Source organism: Ailuropoda melanoleuca, chromosome 9 (genome assembly GCF_002007445.2).
Source record: "Ailuropoda melanoleuca isolate Jingjing chromosome 9, ASM200744v2, whole genome shotgun sequence".
NCBI classification, from domain to species: Eukaryota; Metazoa; Chordata; class Mammalia; order Carnivora; family Ursidae; genus Ailuropoda; species Ailuropoda melanoleuca.
This window is the reverse complement of record NC_048226.1, coordinates 80411099-80418917: the sequence shown is the minus strand read 5'-3', so window position 1 is coordinate 80418917 and position 7819 is coordinate 80411099.

Sequence of the window (7819 nt, the reverse complement as noted above, 5' to 3'; positions counted from 1 at the left end):
GCTACCACCTTTCAATGCCTGTTGTAGTTTTAAAGAATTCTGGTTGAGCTTTTGACTATGTCTGCTGGCAGACCATGGTTGAAGTGACGCCATGTGACTTATGAGACTAGGTCAGAAAGGTAATGCTGTTTCTCCCTTGTTCAGTTAAGTACTTGTGAATGGAGACCTGAGTTGCCATGTAAAAATCCCACCTGCCCTGAAGCCACCATGCTGTGAGGAGCCCCAAGTCTGTGTGGAGAAGCCCCATGTGAGTCCCCATGGCAGCCAGTCTCCCAGCCCAGGTGCCATACATGTAAGTGAGGAAATCTTCATGTGACTCTAGCTCCCAACCTGCAAGTCATCCCCATCCTCTAGGTTTCCCAGGGAGGCTCCAGATATTGTGGGCCAGAGACAAGCCATTTCCACTGTTTCCTGTCTCAATTCTTGTCCTACAGACACTGTGGGAATAATAAAATGATTGATTAGAGCCACTGAGCATTAGGTTAATTTTGCGACTCAGCAGTTGTAACTGGAACAATTAGTGACTGGAATTTTTTTTCTAGTGACCACAGCCTTCAGACTATAGAGCCAGACAACTTCCCAACTCTTTGGCAGGCTGCTTCTTGGACAGTGTTAGTAACAAGCAGCAGCTGAGTGTGCAGAAGCAGAGGTGCTAATCCTGCCTTCCCCATGGATGCGCCAATAATTTACAAGTGAAAGGGAGACTAGGGGAAACAATTCATAAGATTGAAGGAATATTTTAATGTTACTTCAATTGCCTGATGATATCAGGAAAATGTTTTATGTACTTTGAATTATCTTGATAGTAACTTAAATTCTACTAATTGTGTATGTATCATCTGATCATGGTATGATCTGAGCAAATGAATGAATTTGCAAAGAATGAATGGAAAAGTCCTCATTATTAATAAATATGAGTTGGCTGACACATAAGGTTTGGCATAGGGACTGGTGAAATGTGTGAAAGCATTTGGTCTCCAGACACTAACTCCACAAAAACCATTCCACAATAACCAATCTGCCTTCCATATTCTGTGACCAATGCCCAAATTTAGACCAGCTTAGTAGAAATGATACCATTTTAATTGTGTCATTCGGAAGAAATAGTATTTCTTCTTTTTCCCATCCTAATGATCTAAAGAGAGCAGGAAAAATCCCCTATTTCCATATTCTGCTTCTTCCTTCACCCACTCAGTTCTGGAAATCAGCATCACATTTGTTTCTATAATACTATCAATACATGACAAAGTAATTAAAAAGAACTGAGGCAATATTTTGGCTAAAAGGATAAATATTCAGGAGTAAATTAAATCATAAATTTACTTCGGATTAATTCCTCTCCAAGAAAGGACAGAATAATCACTGTAGCTAAAAGAAACTTATTTGAAAGAGCATATGTATTATTTAAATAGTAGCTAAGTCCTTTTCCTATTCTACAGAAGGAATTGTTTTTTAAAAGTATACTGGGAGGGATGTACATTGACAGTGTCTCCCCCACAAAGTGTAAAATTTATTTGATCTTCAAATATAATATTTTTTATTCCAGCCATAATTCTTTGGAAAAAGAAGGTAAGGCAGAGTAACATTCGATTTTCTTCTTGAACTTAGTAATGTCTGCTTCTATAAAGATAAAATTTGTGTTAAGTCATGTGTGCACACGCATACACACATAGGCAAAAAAGGAGGTAGTGAATTAGTAAACTGTTCATTTCAGCCTGTGTAGACAGCTAAATTCAACATCACAGGAAACACACATTAAACCCAGATTCATTGTAACAAAGTGGGGGGTAAGCAAATTTTCAACTTTGCTTCAGACAACTTAGGTCCCCTGAGCTCTACTAAGTCTGATTACATGTACCAGGCTAACCCAGAACATTAGTGGCTTATGAATGTAGTGGAACAGGAAATGGCCAGTCCACAGGGGTAATGAGTCATCAAACAACTTTTATTGCTGTGGCACTACAGGACAGAGTCTATCATCAGCTTCAACTAAGATCAGGCCTCTGTTTTAGGCCAATACAGTGCATACTTTTATACAGGCAACGTGTAAACTCACATTTTTTTCTGGATTAATTGCATGTTACAGGTATTTTGCAAAATAGACCTTTTTTTCACAATTAAATAAAGAGAAGGAGTAGTTATCTGGCTTATTAATTTTGTAGTGGAACCTCTGCAACTTATTTTTCAGCCTGCGTATAGTGTGAATGTGTATGTGTATATGCATAAATACACACAGAGATAGAACACAAACCAACCAAAAACAACTTCTGTAATTCTTTTCTATAGATTTACGGAAGTTTCCTGAGTTAAGAATAAGGAATTCTTTATTATTGATGAATAAAATTATTTATAATAAGCCCATGAATTTAATAAGGGTCATTATTGACCTCCGTACATTTGTGTTTTGGGGAAACACAACATGGGCTTAACTCAGTTGGTTTCAAACATGGCTTGGCAACCGCACTTTCCTTCCCACACCGTTTACTCAATGTACAGACCCTATCTGCTCTCCTTTCTCCTGCTCAACATGTGGGTATGTGTGTGTGTTGACACAGGAAGACTTCTTTTCAACTTCATCTTCTGAATATAGCCTAATCTATAGCCTAATCTAATTAAGAGCCAGTTATGTATATGACAATGTTCTTTGCTCATTTGAATATACGTTAAAATAGATTATTGGAAAAATGAAAAAAACTGTGTGTGTGTGTGTGTGTTTTACTACAAGTAATAGCAAATACTAAAAACATTAGCTTTGATCATTAGCAGAATGGTTGAATAATCTGTGGTACATTCATGGAATAAAATACCATATAACATTGAGAATGAACGAATTTTACCTCTTCCCAATAACATGGATTGGTCTCAGAAACCTAACGTTGGTCAAAACCAGTCAGAATCCCAAAGACTATATACTATATAATTCCATTTGTATGTAGTTTAAAAACTAATCTATGATATTTGAAGGCAAGTTATGTTTACCCTTGGCGAAGTAGTACATAAAATGGGATTTGTGATTGACATTTAGGGTGCTGGTAATGTTCCTGTTCTTCTTGATCTGGGCATTTCTCACATGAGTGTGTTCACTTTACAAAAATTCCTTAAGCTGTGCATTTGTTATTTGTGTATTTTTAAATAATATCTCATAGTTTAGTAAAAAGTTCACAAACAAACCAAAGCCAAAAAACGTAAAACAAGGAAAGAGTGTAAGCCTAATTATTTCTGTATACTTTTGATGCTAATCCAAAGTAATATTCACATTCTTGTGTCCTATTTTTAATGTGAATTTTTATGTTTCTTTTCACAAGGCCTACAGAATGTTTACCTGCATCAGTGATTTCCAGCTGATGTTCGCCATTCATGTATGTAAATGGTGCCTTTATAATGTCCTGGGCCGGGTCCACAGTACATTTTTCTAGGATTATGCGGTTTATCTGGGCCATTCTTGGCAGTAATTAAAACAGGTGAAGTTAGTTTGCAGTAGCTTTTTCCTACTCTTCCTCTGTCTCATCTCTTCCTCTTCCTTTTCATCCTGCACTTGCTATATTTCCTTTATTCCTTCCCTTTGTGATTTTTTTCTTCGCTTCTTTTCAGTGCCTTTTTTGATAACTGGGTTGTTTGAGTTCTTAGGATATCAGGTTCTACAAACTTTTCCCTTGATGAAAATCTATTTTACTAATGGTGGATACATGTCGTTATGCATTTGTCCAAACCATGGAATGTATACAACACCAAGAGTGAACTCTAATGTAAACTGTGGGACTTTGCCTGATAGTGATTGTCTCTGTGGTTCATCAGTTTTAATAAATGCACTACTCTGGTAGAAGATGTTGCTGATAGGGGAGACTATACATGTGTGGGGTTAGGGAGTATATAGGAAATAACTGTATCTTCTGCGCAATTTTGCTGTGAACCTAAAAACTGCTCTAAAAAACAAAATCTGTTTTTTAAAAAAAGTTACTTTGCTCAAAGGAAAAATTTCTAACAACTTTGCATATGAGTTAATAATTGATTTATACCCACTTTCCCTGTTTTATTATTATTATTTATTTATTTATTTAAATCTGGAATGTCTATTTTGCTTTTTTAAAAATTTGAATATAGTCGACACATATTACATTAGTTTCAACTAGTGCTTCATCAATTTTATACATTATGCTATGCTGACCACAAGTGTAGCTGTCCTCTATCTTCATACAATGCTATTACAATACCATTAACTCTATTCCTTATGCTGTGCCTTTTATTCCCATTGACTTACTCCATAACTGGAAGCCTGTACCTCTCAGTCCCCTTCACCCATTTCACCCATCCCCCCACTCTTTTCTTCCGGCACCCATCAGTTTGTTCTCTGTATTTATAGTTCTGATTCTGTGTTTTGTTTGCTTGTTTATTCATTTGTTTTTCAGATTACACATATAAATGAAATCATATGATATTTGTCTTTCTATGTCTGATTTATTTCACTTAGCATAATACACTATAGGTCCACCCATGTTGTAACAAATGGCAAGATCTCATCCTTTTTTTATGGCTGAATAATATGCATTATGTATATATATCATATCTTCTTTATCCAGTCATCTATATATGGACACTTGGGCTGCTTCCATATCTTCACTACTGTAAATAATGTTGTAATAAGCATAGAGGTACATAATAGTTTTTTGAATTAGTGTTTCATTTTCTTTGGGTAAATACCCAGTAGTGGAATTATTGGATCATATGTTTTTTCTATTTTTCATTTTTGAGGAACCTCCATACTGTTTTCCACAGTAGCTTTACCATTTTACATTCCTACCAACAGTGCATCAAGATCCCTTTTTTCTTCACATCCTTGTCAACACTTATTTCTTATCTTCTTGATTCTAACCATTCTGACAAGTATAAGGCGATATCTCATTGTAGTTTTGATTTGCATTTCCTTGATGATGAGTGATATAGAGTGTCTTTTCATGTGTCTGTTAGCCATATGGATATATTCTTTGGAAAAATGTCTGTTTACATCCACTGCTCATTTTTTAATTGGATTATTAGGGTTTTTTGGTGATGAGTTATATAATTTCTTTATATATTTTGGGATTAACCCCTTATCAGATATATCATTTGTAAATATCTTCTCCCATTTAGTAGGTTGTCTTGTTGTTTTGTTGATGGTTTCCTCTGCCATGCAGAATTTTTCATTTTAATGTAGTCCCAATATATATTTTTGCTTTTGTTTTCCTTGCCTTAAGAGGTATATCTAGAAAAACGTTGGTCCAGGCTGATGTCAGAGAAATTACTGCCTATGTTTTCTTCTAGAAGTTTTATTATGGTTTCAGGTCTCACATTTAAGTCTTTCATCCATTTTGAGTTTATTTTTGTGTATGGTATAAGAAAGTGGTCCAGTTTCATTCTTTTGCATGAGGCTGTCCAGTTTTCCCGGGATCATTTATTGCACAGACTGTCTTTTCCCCATTGTATATTTTTGCCTCCCTTGTCATAGATTAGTTGACCACACAAATGTGGGTTTATTTCTGGGCTCTCTATTCTGTTCTGTTGATCTATGTCTGTTTTTGTGCCAGCACCATACTGTTTGGATTACTACAGCTTTGTAGTATATCTTGAAATCTGGGTTTGCGATTTCCTCCAGTTTTGTTCCTCTTTTTGAAGGTTGCTTTGGCTATTCGGGGTCCTTTGTGGTTCAATACAAATTTCAGTGCTATTTATTCTGGTTCTGTGAAAAACGCTGTTGGTATTTTGAAAGAGATTGCATTAAATCTGTAGATTGCTTTGGATGGTATGGACATTTTAACAATATTAATTCTCCTAGTCCATGAGCATGAAATATCACTGTTGTTTCTGTTCTCTTCAGTTTCCTTTATCAATGTTTTATAGTGTTTACACTTTTACCTCCTTAGGTTTATTCCTAGGTATTTTATTCTTTTTAGTGCAATTGTAAATGGAATTGTTTTCTTAATTTCTCTTTCTGCTACTCCATTATTAGTGTGTAGAAATGCAACTGATTTCTGAGTATTAATTTTGTATCCTACAACTTCACTGATTAATTTATTACTTCTAATATTGTTTTGGTAGTGACTTCAGGGTTTTCTACATATAGAATCATGTCATCTGTAAATATTGACAGTTTAATTTCTTCCTTAACAGTATAGATGCCTTTTATTTCTTTTTCTTTTCTATTGCTGTAGGTGGGATTTCCAGTGCTATGTTGAATAAAAATGGTAAGAGTCTCTTACTCTTCGTTTTTAAATGGATAAGAATCAAAGAAATATATAACTCAATCCATGATATGGGATGGAAAGAAAGGTGATCTAGCTATTTTGAGACCAACTTAGGTAAATCATGTTGGGGAAAAGATTTGTAACTATTTCCCCCTCCCCCTGTTCCGTATACACACATAACAGTTTGGAGGTCAATAGGGTAGAGGAGATATTTGTTTATCTTTGATTTCCAACATTGGTCACCTTGACTGATGCACAGTAGGAGCTAAATAAATGTTTGACAAAAAAATGAAAGCATGAGTGGATGGTATAGCCTGTTTCACCTATTTAAGCACAAAATGGCTCATCTCTTATTTCTCCAATCACTGTTCCAATAACTATTTTTTCCTGAGTATCACATGCCCAATTAGAAATATATTTATATTATAAGACCTTTCCTTCTAATCCTTAGGGTTGTTTTTTTTTCCCTCTAAATAACAAGAGACTTAATCCAAGAGGGTTAGCCTAGTTTGCAAACAAAAATTAGTAATGACCAGGCTATAATTTACCAGGATGATACCTTTTGTGAGCTTTAGAGAAAACATTTCTTCCTCAAGTGAAAATAAAATTTGTTTTAAGTGAAGGTATTATTGCACAGTCTGAATAGCCTGGCCCAGGAGACCTTTTTAGAGCCCTGGAGGCCCAACACACATATACCCTCTTCACTAAAGCAACCCATCATATTCAAAGTGGGGTGAAAGTAAGTGAGTGGGTGGATTGGGTGTCCAGGAGCTGTGAGTGGCTGAGGGAAGCAACCTCAGGAGAGGGCAGAAGCAAAGGGCCAAGAACAGCTTCTCCAGTGAGTGGAAGAGACTGTGCTTCCCCAGTTGTGTGTATGACTCTGATTCATGAGAATTATATTGGGCTTGCCTCCTTCCTGCTGCTCCAGTATTTAGGCTGGAGGCCTACATTTTGCTCCCATCACTGAAGAGATTAAAGTTCTCCCCCTGGATGTTGGTGCCTTGTGAACCCACAGTCTTTTGGAATGCCCTGGATAAGAGGAGTCTTAGCCCATAAATCCTTTTCCTTCTTACTAGCATACGGTGACACTATTGAGTAATCGCCCTTTAGAATCCAATGGACCCATTCCTGCTGGCTAATGTCGTATGTTAGGCACCATGTTGCAACCTGTTATTTCATCCTTCCGTGCCCAATTCCCATGTCACAGTACCTAGGTATAAATAAACTTTAAGTAATATGCACAAATGATGCCAAACCAAATCAACGATCTCCCAACAAATATATCCCTTTTCTTGAACTTAGGTTACCAGTACAACCTCCTGTTTACTCATGGTAGTTTTATTTTAGGGAACTTAATGACTTTTCCTAACTTTGGTGATGACCATTCTGATAAGACCTGTGTATTCCTTTGTTTCCAAAATCCCCTTAATTCTTTATGTAAATTATTCCACTTCTATGCTAGAAAACTCTTTGAAAACCAGAGATCTCAGAGGGTAGTAGCTTTGATAAAGTCAGAAAATGTTCTGTTAATTCCACCACCACCACCAATCTGTGCCAGTACATGCTTCCTTGACTTATATTTAAGTAATTGAGAGCTTTGC